At 31.6% G+C, this 23,254-nt stretch overlaps 1 protein-coding gene across 5 annotated transcripts in view; it reads right to left on the bottom strand.

Annotated features, from left to right (window-relative positions):
* LOC148283714 (uncharacterized) overlaps window positions 1-23,254 on the bottom strand; it is a 62,303-nt gene that overhangs the window by 14,087 nt on the left and 24,962 nt on the right. The gene's annotated exons all lie outside the window — the stretch shown is intronic.

Genomic DNA, 23,254 nt, shown 5'->3' with positions numbered 1-23,254 from the left:
CCATTGACAGCAAGCAAACCGGAAGTCTTCCATAACTCTGTTATCATTCGTTGATACATATGAACTAGTGATGTCGTTCAAAGCAGTTAGTTTTTTTTCTTTTTCTTACATTTTCAGGAAACTTTGCTGTAAAATTTAATGCTCCAATTTTTACCGAGCGCAAGAAAACATTTATTGTATCTAATTTCCCGTAGGGCTGAAGTTTCTCATTGAGAATTTTCCGATGAACAATTAAAGTACCCGATAAAAGTTCCTGCCAAATTTTAATGAAATCTAAATGAAATAATAATAGCGTGTAATTTAGTAAATGGTGTCCATTTATATGATAATTTGTACGAGGGTAATCAAGTTATCTACAATTTTTGCAAATCTGAAAAATTCTAAACGATTCTGATTATCGAAAAAAAAAACTACTTTGAAAGAGACTGAAATATAATTAACATATTGCAACTAAGATGGAGAACATTTTAGAGAAGGTAATATGGAAGTCTAGGCATCTACAGGGCTTATGCCCCGTCATTGGATAATTTATATGGCCACTTTACACAATGTGTATCATTCACAATTCTGCCTATATTTCAACATCTAATTTCCTTTAACTCTTCCCTCTGTTGATGTTTGTGAAGTTAAAGAGCTGAAACCTTTCTTGATGTGTTTGAGATTCATCTGATTGAATTATTTCACCCACATAATAGGCAACGCCTGAAAACATGTTTCAATTTTTATACTTCTTGGACCAGGTGGATTCACGTTAAATCACGTTGTGATATGTTAATATTAACGGCTCCCTAGGGGGTTAAATCCAGTTCTTGTCTACAAAAATTTGAAGAAACTTAAAACTATGTTGAAGTATAATTATTTTTTTTTCTGTAGTATTATAATGCAGTAATTCCCCTAAACATTTTTTTAAACCATATTTTTGTCTTCCAAAAACTTATAAAAAAATAGTAAACATATAAATTTGAAATGTTATAAACGTTTTACCAGTCCCAAAGATACCTACTTAAGTGAAAACGCTCGTTCGTCAAATAAAAATAAAACTTAACCAAGAAATTTTATTAATATTTTATTGATAAGGACTCCTGCAAAACTATTTACAAAGCAATTATTGAACCACACGTTAACTACTGTAGTAGCATTTTATTTTTATCAAACAAAGAAAACATAGATAAACTAACTGTATTACAAAATAAAGCCTTTAGAATCATTTTGAAAAAAAAACAGATATACGAGGGTAAAGTCGATGGTAAATGAAATGAAATTATTAACATATAAACAAAGTATATTTTACAATACAAAGATATTTGTTCATAAAATTATAAACTCTAATAAAAAAACAGAATTTTGGAGAAAAATTGATCGGAACCAGCATGAACACAATCACAATACTAGAGAAAAGAACAAAATTAGACTTCCATTTAGGAAAAAGGCAAAGTCACAAAATTCAATTTTATTTAAAGCAATTAAAAAGTATTACGAAATGGAAAAAAATATTTATGAAGAAAAAAACATATCAAAATTTAAAATAATGGTCAAGACATATGTGATAAACAATTTATAAATTAAATATATTTGCAATGTTATTATTAGAACACACATAACAATATGTATGATATGTGTGCCCTATTTTAAGATTTAAGATTTAAATAAGATTTAAATATTTATACCAAAATCATTTACAAACTCTCAAATAGATCTGAAAAAATCTTTTGTACACTGTTTTACAGTTAATACATCAGAAATTTGATAGATTTATTTTTTAAATTTTGGAAACATTTACTTGTTTGCACTTTCATTTCATATTTATATACAACGACGACTTAATGTTTTGAGTTTTAAATCATTACTGTTTTTTAAATAATACTATAATAATAAAATAAATAAAACAATTTTTTTTTTAACCACTAATTTTTATTTTTCACCGACCGGTTTCAAAGCAAACAAGCTTCTTAAAATTAAAAGTACTTCATGTTGAAAATAAAATATTAAAATTAGACAACTTCGAAATCTTAAAAAAATTAAAAAGCGATTCATAATAAGAAAACAATAATTAATAACCAAATAAACAACATTTCTTTTAGTCCTCTCCTGGCTTACTTCGAAAATAATGATATCAGATTACCACCCGTGTAAGAAAAAAAGCACTTGATTTATTGGGTCCACGTGTAGTATTTAGTGAACATGATAGGAATAAAATAAAAAGGAATCAATTCATAAGTTACGTAAACCTTCACAAAGAAGCTTGTTTGCTTTGAAACCGGTCGGTGAAAAATAAAAATTAGTGGTTAAAAACAAAGTTGTATTATTTATTTTATTATAATAAATAACCACAAAGTTAGTGCTTCAAATGTAAACTTAATACTATTCTACATTACGGTGCTACGTTGGAATTAGTCTGATGGAAATTAAAACAATTTTGGAGTGCCTCCCGCTAAATTATTTAAAGCCACGACCATTTTATACAATTAGAACATTTCTTAGACCATGTAACGACATAAAGAAGGTACTGGTATCTAGGGGAAAAGGGCTAGTTTTGTCGGAGGAAAACTGACTTGGCTCCGCGCAAAACATGCTAATGACACTGGCTTTCAAATAGAATGTAACTCTTAACCATCCTATATATTTACATGTAGGTGGAATGCGGAAGCGGGTATTCTAGAATGATTCGAAGAAATTAATATTGCAGGGATATGTCAAAAACTCTAGAAAAATTAAGACAAGTTTTTTTTATTTGTTGCTGATACGAAATCTACAATTCTTTGAGCTAAACAACAAATTATTGAATAATAGGTGGAAAATATATCTATATTTTTTTTTAACGAATAACCCGCTAAGCCACTATTTTGAGGCTTGTCAGCAGGTGGGATAGAGGGGGTATGGAAGGAGGTAATGAAAAATTCACCACAACACCCAGACCAATTGAGAAAAAAACTTTCTTGGATTTTTTTCTTGCAACTTGCGGGAATCGAACCCGCGACGTCAATTTCACAGTTGGGCGTATTAATCACGTAAAAAGTGTTCATTTAATAACAGTAAGAAAAAAATAGTCTATTGACCGCACGACCGACGTGAAAACATAAAAGTTATTTCACATTAGGAAGGCTGTCCCTTTGATCAATAATGAAACAATCTTTCGATATAGCTCATTATACGATGTTCCATTGTAATGGTCACCCTATACCTATTAAACTCACGCCCCTCCCTTCATCCTCTTCCTCTTTTCTCAAATATTTCTCCAACAACATCAAACAATTTCATAACTTAATCAGCGCATGTAAAGGTTGCCTATTAAATGCATAGCATGTCAGTTTTATATTTTGTGTAACAACTATGTTGAATGTGAATATTGTGGGTTTTGCATTATGTTTTAATTGGTCTCCTGACGAAGTCTCGAAACTGTTAGACATAGAAAGGTCGGTAAATTGTTATTTACCAATATTTAATAACATTTAGTAAAATTTTTGACCACAAAGTTAATCCTTTAAGTATTAACAATATTTTTTCGTTCTGCCGTGGTACTGGGAAGCGTGACAGATCAAATACATTCACTGCCATACAAAAAAATGTGTAGTAGTTAAATATTTTTTTATGCTTTGCTCGGCTGTTTAGATACTTGTAATGTATTTCTAGGTTATTGTGCGATATATTTATTCTTATTTTTGCCGACGCGACCTTTCGGACTGCGTTACAGTGTCAATCGTTTAGGCTGATGTGATGCGCCTAATATTTAAAACTAGACGTGTTTAAATATACAATAATGAAGATTGATCGAGCTATTTTTAGGTTGTTAAGTGTCTCGCATCTTTAGTTATCAAATTGACGGGTCTGCGAAAGCGCTTGCTCGTCAATGTACGATTACATTGTTATAATTCCAAGAACTCGATAACTTGACGACGAATTGCGAAAATTCTTATACGTGGCGCATTATGACGCATTCTGTTCGTGCCTATCGTCATATTATGCTCGCAAGTCTAACTGTAGAACTCAGTGTGTAGTGTGTAGAAGCGTAGAACATCCCGGTGACCGGCTAACCGAAGTCAGCGTCCCGGCAATGATAATACATAAAAATGTTGGCTCGTTTTGATAGTCTATTAGCAAATAAAATTTATTAGTTAAGTTTACCTAGTTAAAGAAACTTGTGTAGCTTTGAAAAGAATAAATGGTTTAAAAAAGCTGTTATTTTTTATTCAATGAATTTGAATAACCACAAAGTCAGTGCTTCAAATATAAATTTTATAAAATAAAAAAATACAATCAGTTATTTTTTCAGTGCTTTCAGGCATCTCTTTATAATTACCATCATCCCTTCTAGTCCTATTTAAAATTCTCAACTCACTCTTTGATGCGCCTAAACTACTGAGCTTAATAAAATTAAATACCCCAACTAGAAACCTCAGACAAAACTTATTCTTTCATACAGATAACATAGCTAACACATAACTAACTATGGTTATCATTCCCCGATGCCCAGAATTCTTAGGTCTGCCAACAAACATACCCGTCTTGATTTCTTTGATAACGAGTTGTCTTCTTTCATACAATCACTGAATCAAATTTAATTATAAACACCTCTCTCCCGCTTCCACTCCCACCAAGTCATATATATACTCGTACCATTGTGTCTTTCCACTTTCCTTTATAATAATTATCTATTCATAAATATGTCCTTAAAAATGCCCATTGGGCATATATTAATAAAATTTTGACCTTTTATACATTAAACTATTTTGTGTTTTTTTCTTAAATGGTAGCCTTATCTCAATTTTATTTCTAGTTCTATAGTCATTTACATTTCATAAAAAATTATAGAATAGTACTAAATAAAATCTGAAGCAATCTTTTGACAGCGAGGTCTGTATATTTAGAGACATTAAATTTATTTCCCCTACTTTAATAAAAAAAACCTGAATAAAACGTTGTTTGACATCACAGCAAGAATGAAAAATTTACACTTATATCCGTTGAAATAAGTATGATTAGTTTAATATTTTTCGCGATCCGAATTTATTTTTTCAATAATTTATTAGAAAAAAAAACCGCTGTTTTCTAAGACTGTAGTCTGGATTTTAGTGTTTCGTAGACCTTGGGTTCAATTATTATTACCATTCCGGATAGTCGGCGTTGAATAGGTACAATTTACTCGCTTTTGCGCGATCCATCATAGGTCAAAATTCTAATTCCAGTATGCAAATTTGTTGGGCGGCATGGAACAAATTTATCAACCGAAAGGCCCGAAACCATATTATGTGAACAAACCTTCCCTGAAATGTCAACATCTTAAAACTAGATAATAAGAATATAAATCCAGTAATAATATATAACGTGGGGAAGGGTCTGATACATAATTAAATTGGGATAAAGGATAGTTCTTAGTAATGCGGGTTTGAAATATTCGAGGAAAGCGCAGAGGATTGAGATTTGGCGATGTAACTTCTCGTATAACCTGAATTTCGACTATTTCTGTGAGCTACAAATTGACATCATTTTCCGTGTCATTTATCATTCCGACAAAGCACAAGAAATTTGAAACTGTCTAAAGGTCAAATGTACTTGAAGTTATATTACTGAAAATTGCTTTAAGTGAGAAAAATACCTTTAACAAGATATGCGGAAAAAGAGCGGCATGAATAATAAGTATTCGAAAATAGTTTTCAGGTACTCTCTCGCAGATGACTCCCCGAATACTGTCCGTAAAAGACAACTGGACGCTGGACTGATTATGCTAATTAAAATCGACAAATTCAAGGCTACGTGTTCTCGTTTTCCGCACTCTAAAACTAATTTTTTTTTTTAAAAAGACCATATTTTTTTTTCTGTGTCAGCAAGTTTTACTTTTTTCAAATCAGTTTTATTTGTATACAGTACGTCCGAAGACGGCAGATAAAACTGGGCGCTATTAAGGGTTTTTCGATGGTCCTAGCTTTTACTTTTTTTTTATCCAAGACTACAAATAATAGGGACACGCCAATGGTATGTCTATTAGTGTGTAATAAAATCATGGTTCTAGTGCCATGATCCAGGGAGAAAATAAGGGAATACGTTTGTACGAAGAAAAGTTAGACCACGCGTCCTTGGATATTATTATAGTATGAAAAGAATTGCCAAGAAGATATTCATTGTCATCATCATTTCTCCATTTACACTAGGTAGTGTAGAGGGCACTTACGCTTCAGGTGATAGTCTAAGGATAGTGAAATATTGTTCGTTAAACCACCTTTCAAACCAATACTCGGGACCTAAAGCATGGTAGGCGAATGCGCCAATCACTTCTCTATAAAACGGACTTATCTGCACTCGATTATATTTTTTAGATTTTTTGCCTTAGATCTCCATCGAGCCAGAAATTTTTGCTGTTGGTGAAAATTTTATCATTGAAATCGAAGGAAATGTTTGGAAATTATTTAAAAATTTAAGGCATGTTAAATCGTCTAAACAAGGTTAACTGTAAAATTTGATTTTTCATTTGTACTTTATTTTATTTTACTAAAATACCTCACGTTAAAATTAATTTAAAATTTAATTGGTTGATGAATAATAATGTTTTAACGCAAAAGTTTATATTTTATAAAAGAGGGTTGTTATCAAACTAAGCGGCGTTAATTATTAATTCCTCCAGTATTCCAGCTCGCCATATTTTACAATAAGGGAAGTTATTAAAAACCTCATTATTATACCAAAATGAGAATGTATTATGCAAAAATAGACTTCAACTTTGTGTACTACTTCGCCGAATTTCGTAATATTCACAATATGGAAAAGGGTACAGGCTTTTAACTAGAATGAGGACAGAACCTTATATTTAATGCAAGTGCATGTGATGCTATTACACTAAGGTCTTTAATTAACTAAATGCACCTTGCTTAGTCAGGAATACCCTAACCATCGTTAGCCAGAAAACTAATAAAGATAATGTGTTTTGTGTTTTCTATCAACAAAAACATGATAATTTTCCTGTAAAGCACTCTTCGGATAGGCGCTTAGTTCCCTGGCGTGTGAATTTGTAAGAACATTTAAGAGAAGGTAATATAGAAGTCTAGGCATCTACAGGGCTTATGACCTGTCAATGGCTGGTTTAAGTGGTCACTTTACACACTGTGTAATATTCACCATTCTGCCCATATTTGAACATCTATATTCCTTCAATTCTTTCATCTGTTAATGTTTGTGAAGTTAAAGAGCCGAAACCTTTATTCATGCGGGTGAAATTCATCCAATTGAATTATTTCACCTTCATACTAGGCAACGCCTGAAAATGTTATTTTGATAAATGTTATTTTGACAAGATCAAACTATTGTTGATAAATCCACCTGGTCCATGAAGAAGTATAGAAATTGAAAAAATAACATTTTCAGGCGTTGCCTAGTATGTAGGTGAAATAATTCAATTAGATGAATTTCATCCGCATGAATAAAGGTTTCAGCTCTTTAACTTCACAAACATCAACCGATGAAAGAATTTAAGGAATATAGATGTTCAAATATGGGTAGAATGGTGAATGTTACACAGTGTGTAAAGTGGCCACTTAAACCAGCCATTGACAGGGCATAGGCCCTGTAGATGCCTAGACTTCTATATTACCTTCTCTTAAATGTTCTTCATCTCTGTTGTAATATGTTAATATAAACAGCTCCCCAGGGAGTTAAATCCAGTCCTTGTCTACAAAAATTTGGACTAACTCAAACTATTGTTGGTAAATGTTATTATTTATATCCAAATTATTTCCCTCTGTATCTCTTCCTTATACAGTAAAACAGATTTATTGTGATATTGGCATCACTTTTATTCGTATAATTATTCTTCGCATAGTAAGGATAATTTCAAACTTCATCGATATTCTATTAATAATCCTACTGATCGAATTTTAAATTATTACTATAAGAAATATAGAAATAGATGCAACAAAACCATAAAAAATGTTAAAGAGGAATACTATAGAAATAAGATTCTCGATGCTAAAGGTGATGCTAAAGGTGAAATACATCTGGGACAAGAAATTCTATAAACGATATTAACATAGATGAAAAACCGTATAACGTACTGAAAAACCCTGACCTAATTGCCAACCACTTTAACAAATTTTTCGCTAACATAGGATCTAATTTAGCTAATATTATCAAAAATAGACTGAAAAACTCCGAACAAGAATTGGCTTCGCGAATAAACGGCTCTAATATACCGTACCCTCCATTTAATATTTCACCCACTAATTATGTTGAGCTTAATGCGGTTATTTCCTCGCTAAAGAATTGTTGCTCTTCAGGTACTGACAATATTACTACTAAATGTGTTAAGCACCTAAAAAACATAATCGCTTTTCCTCTAACACATATTATAAACTGCAGCTTTAAGGAGGGAATTTTCCCTAATTGTCTGAAAAACTCTATTGTTATTCCTATTTTTAAATCCAAAGATAAGTGCTCAGTTAACAATTACCGACCAATTTCTCTTCTTAGTGTAGTTTCTAAAATCATAGAATTGATAGTTAAAACAAGGTTTAATTTCTTCCTAGAGAGCAATAGCATTTTATCAAATAATCAGTACGGGTTTAGACAAAAAAAGAGCACATCTGATGCGATAGCAAATTTATCAAAGATACTGTCCGAATGTTTAGATAGAAAAAGTAAAACTATAGCTGTGTTCCTTGATCTAGCTAAGGCTTTTGACACTGTGTCCTACTCGATACTGTGTAGAAGACTATCAGAAATAGGAGTCAATGGGACTGCATTAAAATGGTTTGAAAATTATCTGACAGGGAGAACTCAAACTACAAAAATAACGGATGAGACGGGAAAAGAAACTAGAAGCAAAAGTCAACCAGTCATAAACGGTGTGCCCCAAGGTAGTGTACTGGGTCCAATACTATTTCTTGTATACATTAATAATCTCTGTAACATGGAACTTGGCAAAGCCATTATTTCTTTCGCAGATGATACCGTAATCGTTTTCGATGGATGCTCATGGAACGATGTTTTTTGTAAGGCCACAGAAGGAATGGAAATGGTGAGAAAGTGGTTAGACATAAATTTACTTTCCCTCAATATTGATAAAACAAACTACATAACATTTAGCCTCAGTGGAGCTACCCAACCAGTCACATCTTTCAATGTTATGCTTCATACTTGTGGTTTAAACCAAATTCCTGGACAAGATAAAGTGCCGTGTACCTGCTCTCCCTTGAAAAGAGTTAATGAAATTAAATATTTGGGAATTATGATTGACAGCCATCTTAAATGGGAATCTCACATTTCTATGACTGTCAAAAAACTCCGAAAACTGATACATGTGTTCTACTCATTGAGAGGTGTTTTAGACTACGGAGCAGTTAAATCGGTATATTTTGCACTGTTCCAGTCGGTTGCGTCATATGGAATAATTGGATGGGGTGGTTGTTCGGAGGTCATACTAAATCCATTGGTCATTCTCCAAAAAACAATATTGAAAATAATGCTAAAACTGCCATCTACTTACCCCTCTCATACTCTATTTGAAACAACAAATTTACTAACTGTCAGACAACTTTATGTTAGAGAAGTCCTTACAAATTTCTGGTCTTCAATAAAAAATAGAACACAACAAAATATTAAAACAAGATATGCAATGAGCATAAACTTTGGGGTACCTCTAAGTAGAACTGCCTTTTTTCAGAGGCATTTTGCAGTATTGGGCCCTAGGTTTTTTAACATGTTGGACCCTGACATAAAGACGTCTGTCAGTTACAATGATTATAAGAAGAAGGTGAGCAAGTGGATTAGGGGTAGACCTTTTTATATCCTGTAATTATTTTCATGACTAAAAATTGTGTTGCTTTTAATTGAAAAAAATCTCTTATTGTTTTTATGTATATTTCATTTTTACTTTTTATGTTTATTCATTTACATATGTTTTTTTTTTCTTTTTAAAACTAGTATTTTAACCGTATCTTATTTAAAAAAAAATATATAAATGGTATATTCTGTAATTTATTTTTGTTCTTCAATTTTTATTATTATCGGTATGTTTTCCAATTTATATTTTTGTTTAATTTCTTAATTACTCATTTTATATATTATAATGTGTATTTGTGGTTCAATTTTTATTATTATCGGTATGTTTTATAATTTATAATAATTGTGTCTCATTTATTTACTATTAATTGCATATTTTCTAATTTATTTTTATGATTCAATTTTTATTATTATTACTTGCATGTTTTCTAATTTAAATTTATATTGATTTTTAATAATGTTATTATTATTCTTTGAATTTATTAAGCATCATTTAATGAAATTAAAAATATAAAAAAAACACATGAATAAAATAAGGTCCTTCCTAAACACAGGAATTTCCTAGCTAGTCGGGACCTGAAACAAATAAACTATGTACATTTTAAAACTGTGAAATGCTAAAAAAAAAAAAAAAAAATTAAATTAAGGGTAAATAGTAAGGACAATAAATAAAGGATGTTTTTTGTATTAAAACTCAGCATATTTATACAAATTTTACTTTCCAAATCCGATGTTTAAAATGTCCATTTGAAGATTACAAAAAATACAATTTTATCATTTAAATAAATATGAGAGATACAACAAGTCTTGTGTACTATGTAGATGTGTTATATAGTGTTATACCAAAGCCACGCAAGAGTGAAAAACTAGTACATTCAAAACGGCTCGCAATTGGCGTTGCGTCGCTTTGACGTCACACGTCATGCCCACCGAGTGTGATTCTGACAAACTTTGCGTACAAGTAAGGCGCGACAACGGTATACACGCCGTTTGTTCCATAGGCCGTTAAGCGTTTCGTTTTCAGGTAAATCAAAATATGTGTATTTTAAACGTCGCACGGAAAAAATACTGTTACCGTCATAGTTTTTTGCTTATTTAAAAAAATACCCTCTCCCCCATTCGTACCATAAAGGTCATTTTTCGCCACTCTGTACTTCGAAGCTTTCGATTATCTTGAAGTGGAAATCCTGCAGATATACATTTTAGAAAGGTAGCGGAAGTCAAAGTTTTCAACTATTGTATCGACTGGTATACACCCCTAAGCCACCCTCGATATATCTATTTCCTACCTCTTCTTTGTGCTACATTTCATGAGATCAAATTCTGATTTTAATCATCTCATACATTACGTACATTTTCCATATTCCGAAGCATCCAAGGGGGGCAGTTTATAATTAAAGGGAGTGAAACCGATTTTAGAATTGACATAAATGGACATTCCATATTACTACTACTATTACTACTACCATCACGCCATTTCCCCGTAGGGGTAGGCAGAGAGAATGGACCGCCACACACGTCTATCCTGGCATACATTCCTAGCTTCTTCCGCATTCATACATCTTGTCATACATGCCCTTCAGTTCTGTCTGCTTTTGACATGACCAGACTTAAGATTTTGGTTTATCTGATCATGCCACGTCTTCCTTGGTCGTCCTCGTCTCACGTTGCCGTTCATTTTCGCCGTACATACTTGTTTTACCATTCTTTCGTCGTCCATTCGTTCTACGTGACCAAACCATCTCAGAGACCCTTTCTTAATCTTATCAATTATACTTGACTCAGATTTACACTCTCGCCTGATTTCATCATTCGTAACCCTGTCATTCATTGATTTCCCACACATTCGTCTAAGAGATCGCATTTCAACTGCGTTCACTCGGCTTTCATCCTTCCTCTGCCAGTTCCATGTTTCACTTCCATACATAAGTGTTGGGACTAAAACTCCGTTTTGCACTGCCAGTTAAGCTTCGATTGACATATTTTTGATAAAAAATACTGTGCTTAGTGCTCCGTTCATTTTGTTGCCCGCATTCACTCTTCCTTCAACATCTTTTTCTACTCTTCCATCTCTTGAAAACATGCTTTTCAGGTACACAAATTCTTCTACTTGCTCGAGACATTCGTTGTTTACATTTATTATGTAGTCAGTAACCTCACTATCCCTTTCAAATACCATCACTTTTGACTTACTTTCGTTCATCGCTAATTCGCTCTCCAGGCATACATCATACATTCTGGAGACTATTTGCTGCAAATTATCTTTGCTGCTTGGACGTTCCATATAATTTGTGAATATGTCAGAGATACATTTTTAAAAACGTACTTTCGTATTTTCAGTCAATAAATATATACATCAATATGGATGGTAACACTTAGGAAGAATGGTGAATGTTACACACCAGTACCTTCAAATGCACTGTCATATGCATCATTGGCTGCGTGAAGGGGAACAATTAAATGATCCCATAATTTCCCTATCCCTATCCAGTGGTGCATAGGGCACTGCATTGGTACGGTTATGTACTGAATTTGTATTTTTTATACTTACAACTCATATAAGGCTTTAAATATTCCGTTCCTACCTACATCCTTCATAATTTTTATTTATTTTATTTTATTTTATTTGGGATTTTTACAGCTATTACATAAACAAAATATGTAAGTAGAAAAATATTAACAATACTAGAGCCAATTTTAAAAATCCATTGTAAATCTAATGACACATAATATATAAGAAAAGAGTTTACGTAATTGTATGTGTGACGTTTGTATTCATGTGCATGTGAATGTGTGTATGTGTGAATGAATGAGGAAGAGGGTGCGTAAGTATAAAAAAATAATTGTTGAAAACTTGTAATTATAAAAATGGTACAAAAAAGAGTTTGGAAAAAAGTTTGAAACCTTTTTGTTAAAATTTAAATTAAGAAATGTTATAAATTGTATTCTTTTTAAAGTATGTAAATTTTCAAAACCGTATTCTGAAAAAAAGGCATTTTATTTTAAAATTTAACTGATACCCACTGAATGAATAACGTGCGACGAGTCCCATACAATACGGTAGGTTACCACAAAATACAGTAAATACGAAATAATGTCAACAATAAAACAAGGTTTGACAATACGCGAACGTTGATTCAAAACGAACATACAAATACATATTATATGCACCTACATAAGATATAAATAAGAATAACATATAAGTTTGATAGAAATGATTCGAATTATAAAAATCAGGTGTCACAAACAGTTGGTCCGCAGTACGGGGATACATAATTATATTAAAAGATCTTCTCGGACAAAGACAATTTATTACCTACGGCAGTTTTGATAAATTTAATATTTTTGGTAAATATATATATGTCGTTAAGCTTCCTGTTATACGTATAACAGGGAAATACCACTTTTAAAAACTATTTTGAAGTAATAAGGGTCTATAAAATATGTGGAGTAAAAAAAAATTTTACTACTTACTAGCAGCATAAGAAATATTTTTAAATTTTTAATTTTTAATTCCCGCGTCATTACATTGGCCACGCCTCTTATACGTCACGATTGATGTTAATTTTGAACTTTATTTGTAACCGCTAAATTTTTTATAGAACACCGTCACAAATTTTAAAGTCACTGCCCATCTTTAGCCCTACCGGACATTGGATACAAAAAAACTTTCCTTACGCGCAGTAAAAATTCTTCTTCCTCTTTTTTGGCCACTCCTACCGGAGGTTGGCAGCCATCTTTCTGAATTCATCACGACCCTGGGCCAGTCTAATCAGCGCTGCTGCATCCGGCACACCGAACCACTGTTAGAGATTTCTGAGCCATGATGCTCTTTTCCGTCCCATACCCCGCCTGCCCTCAATATTTTCTTCCATAATAAGTTTAAGAAGGGCATACTTCTCACTGTGACCAAAGTATGAGACTTTTCTTCTTTTGACAGTGGTCAGCAGTTCCCCCTCTTTGTTTATTATGCTTAAAACCGCTTCATTGGAGACACGATTTACCCATGAGATTCGAAGCATTCTTCTGCCCAGCCAAAGTTCAAAGGCCTCAATTTTGTTCACCGTTGAAACTTGAAGAGTCCAACCCTCCACTCCATACAGCAACACTGTCTATACATAAGCTTTTTTTTGCTCTCCATCTTGTGCTTAGTATCAAATCTCGGTTGCACAGTTAGTTTTGCATTTTATAAAAAGGTTAATCTTGCAATTTCAATTCTGGTCTATATTTCAGAATCCGGATTCCACTCACCATTTAGCCAGCATCCTAAATTTTTAATACACAAATGTTTGGATAATTTACATGGCGCCATTTTTGTTAAAAAAACACCTCAAGGGCGCTGTACAATAAATAAATATTCCAGCACGTCTTGCAGCTACAGAGCGCATCGACGGTTGGGATTCTGGTTCCTCGTCTCCAATTATGATATATAACCACTATAATATATAGGAGCTAGATTACAGCACGTCTTGCAGCTACAGAGCGCATGGATAGTAAGAAATCTAGCTCCTATTTACATTTAAAAAAAAATTAATTTGACAATGAAGTTTAAGTTTAAGTGATATTTAAAAAAACTAAATAAAAAACAAATTTATAAAAATAGAAGTTAGATCTCAACAAGTCTTGCAGCTACTAAGCGCATGGATGGTTGAAATTCTAGACCCTATTTACTAAATTTAGATATTTGATAGTTAATAACATTTACAAAATATGATTTATATAATATGATAGCTAACATCACAAAAAGTCTTGCAGCTACAAAGAGCATCGACGAGTGGAGTTTCAGCAACATAAGAATGTTTTTAAAAAGTTTACAATAAAAAAAACACAATAATAATACATCGAGCAAAGAACTAGTAGGTATGGCATTTAAGAGAATATGTAAGAGCTCAAAAAGTAAACGATAAAAACTAAATAATGATAGCATTCCTTAACTTATTATTGAGGTTAACAAGATAATAAACGATACTCGAATTCAAAGGGTCTCTGTTTTACGTATGCAGTAATAATCCTTATATTTTTCCCATCCAACCCAATTTTATTTAGAAGGTTTAGCAACTTATATTGTCTTCCATGATCGAATGCCTTCTCATAATCAATAAAACACATATAGACATCTATGTGTTGATCAAAACATTTTTGGGTTAGCATTTGAATAGAAAAAAAGGCCTCCCTTGTGCGAAAACCAAAAAAACAGTAAAAACTAAAGCATTTAATTGCAAGGCAAAGTTTCTTAAAAATGTACTTAAAAATATTAAAACATATTTAAATAAAAACAAGCTACATTAAACGACATCACTCATGCCCAGACTTGCATATTCCACTCTCCGAAATGTTCTTATTTTTTTGTAATGTGTTCATTTATATATTTTAGATATACGACAAAAATTCGCTTCCAAATAAACAAACCATCAAGAAGCAAGCTATCAAACTAAATACAAACTTTTCTGTGTAATGCTGACCACGAACATAACCAGAAAAAATAGAGACGTACTTCAGGATACCAGTAATTAAGAAATAAACTCGCCGATTTTAATTTCGGTTGGTACGTGAGTAAATAAACATCACGTTTCGTGTACATTTGAACATCCGGGCTGAAAGGGTTAGGTAAAGTACACGTCCATGCAGGGGGCAACACTGAACTTTTTTTTCTTATTAACGAGAAACTCCGTTGCAATTAATGTTTTAAACAGCCATTGTTAGTTTCAAACGCTGCGAAAGCCTGAGAAGTCAAACTTTTTGTGGGTGAAAATAATACCCAACCCTTTTAGTAAAACTTATGCAATTTGTAATGGATGCTTCTGGAAGCTCGAGCTTTCAGAACAACGTATCTTTATTATAAACTGTTTTTATTTCATATGTTTTTATTTTATTTGTTAATCTAATTTTTTTATTTTTAATATCTGATACAATTTTTTCTTTCTTTTACAGCTTATTTTTATATCACAAACTATACTTCTAAACACTGATCTATCTTTTATTTCGTCATATTGTATTTTTTAAGTTTTATGTTGTTTATATACTCATGTTTTATATAACTTATATGCACGTGGAAGCCTTATGGGTGCAAAAAATTAATAAAATAAAATAAATGAAATAATATGATATGGTGTACGAAATAAAAATATGCTGTTTTAACAGCGATCGAAAACATTTTCAAGTAATGAATATGGAAGTCAAGGCATTTGCACGGGTTATGACATATTTGCTACTTAAATTCAAAGAGGCCACGATTCAAATTTTGTCTTTTTTTTAGTACAGCCAATTAATGTTTTAAACATGAGTTTTTGCTTTTTTTTATATTCTTACTTTTTATATTTATGTCATGGCGATAAGAAGAATAAATAGAACATTTAGAGATAGGTGGAATGTTAGGAAATCACAGGAAAGGAAAAAAAGGATAAGAATGGGCGGATTTTCATCCACTACGTACATTCAGCCACAAACACTCAAAACCACCAACCTCTCGCGCAACTAGGAGGGAGTGCATTCACTGACGATTTTTCTGATGTAAAGTAGCTGAAAACTTCATTGATGTGGTTCTTCGTGATCATAATTTCCTTTTCTGCACCCATTCGTATATAAGGTACTGCATTGCTCACACCGCATCAGAATTATTTTTATTTAACGACCGCTACGCTGTTTAATCTTAGGCTTTAGTTGCCAGTCTAAGGAGTGTGAAATATTTCCATTTTAAACACATTCTAAACAACATATCGACCTTGCCAAGAACCTAAACCAGGACCGGTTGAAGCCACTATGGTAAAGAAACGCGTCAACCACTAAATTAAGAGGTGGGCTTACCTCCACTCAATTTCCATTTTATGATTTATCATCCAGTCGAAAATACTCATTCCAGTTTCTGGATCTATTTCTTAAACAAAACTGTATTTTTCATCCATTCGGACACGAATTTGTGTTATGGTCAGATTATATAAAAGTATTTAAAATTTAGGTGCTACTAGGAAATTACTAAAAATACTTGTTTTTAAACTTCTTCTTGGACTAGTTATTAAATATATTTTTATATCACTTTCTAAAATGTTCTCCACCTCTGTTGCAAAATTGATAAAACCCGAGAGGATAAAATTCCGTATTCATCTACGAATATACTTAAAATATTGTTGCGAAATTACACATTACATAATTTTAATTTAAAACATGTTTTGCTTTGATGGATTTAATGAAGCTTGGAATTAGAGAATAATTAGTTTTCCGGAACGAAAGCTGATATTGTGCATGAAACTTCACGATATTGTAGAAAAGGGCGTAATTTGATCTGAGCGTACTTAAAAACAATCAAACCATACATTATAATAACGTATTATATGAACATAGAAATGGTATTTTAGAAATAAAAACGAGTGGATACATATCTGTACCTTAGAGAATAAAACACGTGGGTCGACTTTTTGCCATTTTGAAGTTAAAAACGCAGAAGCTTGCGATTATCGCAAGAAGCTATTTTATACGAAAATAAAATACCGAAGTCCACTTTCGTTATAAAAATGCATTTTTAAGTCTAAATAAAAATCTGGAGTTTACTTTGTTTTAGGTAAAAAAACATTCGTAGTCCCGTAGTGGCCACTTTACACACCGAGAAACTCAAACTCAAATATTGTAATGAAACCAACTGGTCCAAGAAGAAGTTTAAAAAATGTAAAATTGTTTTCAGGCGTTGCCTAGTATGCGAAATAATTCAGGCAGATGAATCTCTTCACAACAATAAAGTTTTCAGCTCTTTAACTTCACTAAAATCAACAATGGAAGAATTGAAGAAATGTGGATGTTCACACATAGGCAAAATGGTGAATGTTACACAGTGTGTAAAGTGGCCACTTAAACCAGCCAATGACAGGTCATAAACCCTGTAAATGCCTAGACTTCCATATTCCCCTATTTAAGGTATTCTCTATCCCTGTTATTTGTTAATTTAATGTTGCTAATTAAAGTAACAAAATTATTAAAGAAAGAGTTTCAAGGTATTTTTAAAACAAACTAAAAAATAATGAATTATTTCATAACTATGCAACAAGAGGATCTACAAAAATAAGACTAGAAAAGAAATCAAAAGCAATGTCCCAGAACTGCAGTATGTACAAGGGAATAAAGTTATTTAAGGAAATGCCAGAAAGCATAAAAAATGAAAAAAAAATGAAAAATATTTTTAATGAAATGTAAAGAGTATATCTGTAAAAAATACTAGGTTTTATATATTGTAAATAGTGAATATACATAGGTTTATATAAGTGTACATATTGAACAGTTTAAATATTATAAATAAGGATAGTAAGTGTACAATAGTGATAAATAATTTTAGAATAAGTATAGATGTAGATATTGTGCTGTAAATATATATCAGACTATGATTATCACAGAACTAAATAAAATTAAAAAATATATAAAAAAATACACGTTACATTTATACAGAAAATTTCTTCATGGAGTTGATTATTTGGGATAGTTGCTAAATGTGCATCTTGAGTGGTTTATGCTATGTATATGTGCCGCATGTAATGTATATGTTCGTGTATGTTTTATGTGTGCGTTCATGTGTGTGTACGTGGATGGCTCGGAGTGTGCATTCGGTATTTTTATTTATTTTAATTAATTACCAACTATAACCTTCATGGAAAACGCAAATGTTACCAATTATTATTTTCTTACTTGAGTTTTTTATTTATTATTTATTTTGTCACATTTGATGTTTACACCTTTTGTATAATTTATAAAAACTTAATTGGTCTTTTCATGATAAAAATTGTTGTTTTTAATACTTATTATGTATGACTGTATGTTTTCTGAATAAAATAAAATATAAAAAATGCATGCATTCACACACACATAAACATACATGTGTGCTCACATTAATATATATATATATATATAATACTTTAATACTTTACGAATTATTCATTTATCTCTCTCTGAATCAATTATACGATACGCTATAACTTCCTGGGGGTTATCAAGTGAAACTAATATTAATTGTATTCGAACTTTTCAAAATTCTATGATCAAATTGCTACTACATAAAGTTGTATACCGCCAGAGACATATTTTTTCAATATCTATGATGTATAAATCTGTAAATAAATTATCTATTAGGGCTCTACTTTGGTAGAAAATTAATTTGTCAGCATGCGTCGCACTCAGAGTATAAACACAAGTTGGTACATGATTACAACACCAGGTTTACTAGTATGGAAGGGCTAGCTGTTCCTAGATATTGCAATAAATATGGCAAAAGGACACACACTTAAAATATTTAACATGTTACCAAACACTATTAAAAATACAAAGTTAAATACAGGAGTGAGACGTTTGGTCAAATTATGGTTAATAGAAACAAGTTTTTTGCATAAGTGATAGTTTTTTAATTTTTGATTATGTAATATGTAATGTTTTCAAGTAAAATAATTATTAATGTAGGTTAAGTGTGAATGATCGATGCAATTTATAAGAACCTGCTGACGAGTTGTATGAATGCAACTCAGCAGGACTTTAATTTAACACTATTTTGTAAATATTTCATTTTATATTTATTTATATATATATATATATATACATATACAAACAAATAAATATATGTATTAAAATAGAGATACATAAAAAAAATAAAGAAACATTTAGTAAATAAAGAACAATATTACGAAATTTTATTTATTTTTCATTAAAATTGGGAAAAAAACGAGCACAGTTTATGTTAACAGTAAGATCAACGACGGCCACATTCTGATGTCTCATTTTCCTGTTAGGTACCGACATAGAAACTAATGCATTTTAAAAGCTGGAGCATCAAATAAGCATTCCGGTCTACTTCCCCACCCGCACCCCCATAATGCTTTCGCTGTCGAAAACCCGGCACAAAATAGCATTACAAGTTTACTAAGTTTCAATTACTTGGCTCCATGTTTGGCCGGTATAACTATTTTGTGTGCTCGTTTCGCTCATAAATGCGAACTTCGGTGACCGAAAGTACCGCATTACATAATGGAGCGCATTTTTACGCTGCGCTGAAGCGAATATTCTGCCCCGAACACTCTGAACAGCCTGCAGAATACAGACTTTACAGACTTCATCAGGCGAAGGCGACTCTTAGTTAGATACTTCATTTCAAGCCTTATGTCATTTTAAACGCTATTAATACATTTTGTAATTTATTTATTAGAAAAATTACATAAGCCAAATTACAAACAAATATTCTAGTATGTTCAAATGCTTGCAGACTGGCTGGATTTCCTCCCTAGGGAGTTATTCATATTTAAATTGATTTCAACAGAGAGGGAAAACATTTTTGGGGAATATGGAAGTCTATGCATTTCCAGGGCTTATGAACTGTCTAATTCTATTAACTACCTAGTAAAAATCTATTAACTACCTAGTAAAAGAAGAAGTATAAAAATTGGAAAATTGTTTTCAGGCGTTGCCTAGTAGGTGATTTGGTTCAGCCGGATGAATCTCACCCTCGTGATAAAGGTTTCAGCTCTTTTACTTCGCAAAAGTCAACAGATGGAAAAGTTGAGGAAATGTGGATTTTCAAGCATGGGCAGAATGGTGAATGTTACGCAGTGTGTAAAGTGGCCACTTAAACCAGCCATTGATAGGTCATAAGCCCTGTATATGCCTAGACTTCAATATTACCTTATCTTAATTGCTCTTCATCTCTGTTGTTATATGTTAATATAAACAGCTCCCCAGGGAGTTGAATCCAGTCCTTGTCAACAAAAAATTGGACAAGCTCAAAATATTGTTGATAAATACACCTGGTCCATGAAGAAGTATTGAAATTGAAAAAATAACATTTTCAGGCGTTGCCTAGTATATAGGTGTGATAATTCAATTAGATGAATCTCACCCGCATAAATAAAAAAAAGGTTTCAGCTCTTTTACTTTACAAAAGTCAACGATGGAAAAGTTGAGGAAATGTGGATTTTTAAACATGGACAGAATGGTGAATGTTACACATTGTGTGATGTGGATATAATAAAATAAGTCTGTATGTAATATAATAAATATGTACATGATATATAAGTATGTATATAACATATAGGTACAAATTAAGTTTTAATTGTCAACAAATTTTCTGACTCTTTGCTTCCCATGTCTTTCAAACATTTGCCAATTTTTTCCCAAAACATATTCTACTTTCGTTTTTCCAGATGTAAGGCACTAATTTATCTAGCTGTGGTCCCGTAAAAATAAAAGATCTTTGAAACACCGCTACACGCGCTCTAGGCATCATTAAGTCATTCCTCACAGAACTTCGTGTTTCGTGTGCACGGTGTACCCTGCCTAGGTTATCCCAGTGTTTATGGGTTTCAATCAAAAAACTTTTTACATAAGATTGCCTTACATAACAACTCTTAAAGTTTTAAAGAACTCTTCACTCGGGGACCTATATGGCCTTTTTAGAATTACTCTCAAGACAGAATTTTTAGCTTTTATTAGTGGGTCTAATATAGTCCTAGCAGCTCCTCCCCAACCGTCACATCCGTAGGCCAAAACAGTGGGGACTTGAATTAGTTCTGGCTGTTTTTATTCAACGTCTTTAAGCCTTAATTCGTACAGCGCGGCACCCAATTCTCTTGCCTTTGAATTTATTTTATTTATTTATCAAAAACATTCAAAATGTAAAATACAAATTATCAAGTCCTTCATGCAGTTCGTCAGCAGCTGCTTATATTACTTAACTTAACTACTTAAGTTCTAATATATATAATCTTTTCTCTTAAATTAAAAAACATAAAAAACTATTATAACTATAGAAAAAAAATATGTGTATTCCCATGTGCATTGGAAATATGTTCTAAGTAAAAAAAACAAAAAAAACCAAAAACACAAAAAAAATCAAGATAAAAAGCACGTTCTAAAAGCCAGATTTTCAGCATACGTCTTTCTCTTGAGCCTGATGAGTTAATTTTTATTTTTATATTTAATGGGAGCATATTATATTTGATTTATTTTGTTTATAAATTTATTGCAAAAAAATAATAAACATACTTTATAACAGGGGATCTATATAAAACCAATTTATGTAAAATGAAAACGAAGTGTTCTCTGTTTATGATAGTCTCCATCTAACATGGCACAGCCTGTTCTAAGATGGAGATTTTCTATCTTTAAAGCATAAGTAGTCCTATACTAAAGAACAATAACATAAAAAAGAAAAACTAAAACTACTTAATTATAAATATCTAGCTTATCAAATGTAAGAAATTAAAAAATCGTTATTATACAAAAATAAAGTATATATACGTGCCAAGAATACATGTTACTTAAACATAAATAATATAGTATAATATATAATAAAACAAATATAAAGCAAAGAAATAAATAAAATTATAAATAATATGTGTACCAATTATATAAAGTACTACGTTTTTTGATTTACATTTTTTTTTTTTAAATCTCTCGCTACACTATTAATATGTGTAGTTATTTTTATTTTAAAATTTGTTTTACATTTTGAGTCTTTTATATTTGGCAATAAATCATTAAATATTTTTGGAGCAATTACATTGTATTGCTTTTTACCAAAAGCGGTTGATACAAATGGGACAATACAATTAATTTGTGTTGCTGAACGAGTGTTTATATTTTGTTGGGTTCTTTTGACCTCACTTAATTTATCATAAAATTTAAGTAGTAGGCACCTCACAAACAATTGTCTTATATCCAATATCTTTAACTAAGCGAATAGATCTTCTGATATATTCTTAATGTTTTTAAACGTTTGTCAATTGTTATGTGATTAACTCCTAATGATTCTGCAGGTTCATTTTGCTTCTGACATGGGTCTTCATGCAATACTTTGATTCTTCTTCTCCACATTTTTTCGGTGCGCCAAAACAATTTTTATAATCCTCCAAAAAGCCTCCAAAAAAATTATATTTACTTCAGCTGCTGATTTTTAAAAAAAAAGTAATCATGTAAAATTCCTCGCATAAATACTTTTTTGGCACGGAATTCGACTTGTTTAATACTATGAAAAATATGTTATTTAAACGTCTGCGAAATAAAATATACCATCATTTCAAGCCGAGCAGTCGAGCTTCACGATGAAGTTAGCTGTAGTTAGTATTTTTCAAAGTAAAAAAGCTAAGATGACAATCTGTCGGAAACAGCGAGAATTTATTCTTACTAAGTCCCTATTATAATGTGAAAATTTTTAGTATTTCTGTTTATTATACATTATAAAACGTTCATATTTAATGAACACTCGCAGACCGATATTTAATCTTGAAATTTATTGCAACAGAGAGGGAAAAAAAACTCAGAACGAAATGTGGAAGTCTAGGCATGTACGCCTATTACCTACATTGATGAATGTATTCATACCTACATTAATGAATACATTCATCAATGTAGGTAATATGAGTCCATTTCCAAACTATGGTAAAAATTCATACGGCACAATAAAGTAACATAGGGCAGATTAATATACACAATTTATTGTGTTACCATATTTCCTCGATTACGATGCACC

The sequence above is a fragment of the Micrasema longulum genome, unplaced genomic scaffold (assembly GCF_059751315.1).
Source record: "Micrasema longulum isolate JH-2025_06_02 unplaced genomic scaffold, ASM5975131v1 h1tg000210l, whole genome shotgun sequence".
Lineage (NCBI taxonomy): Eukaryota > Metazoa > Arthropoda > Insecta > Trichoptera > Brachycentridae > Micrasema > Micrasema longulum.
The sequence above is the reverse complement of the archived record's forward strand: the minus strand, read 5'-3'. Positions and strand labels throughout refer to the sequence as shown.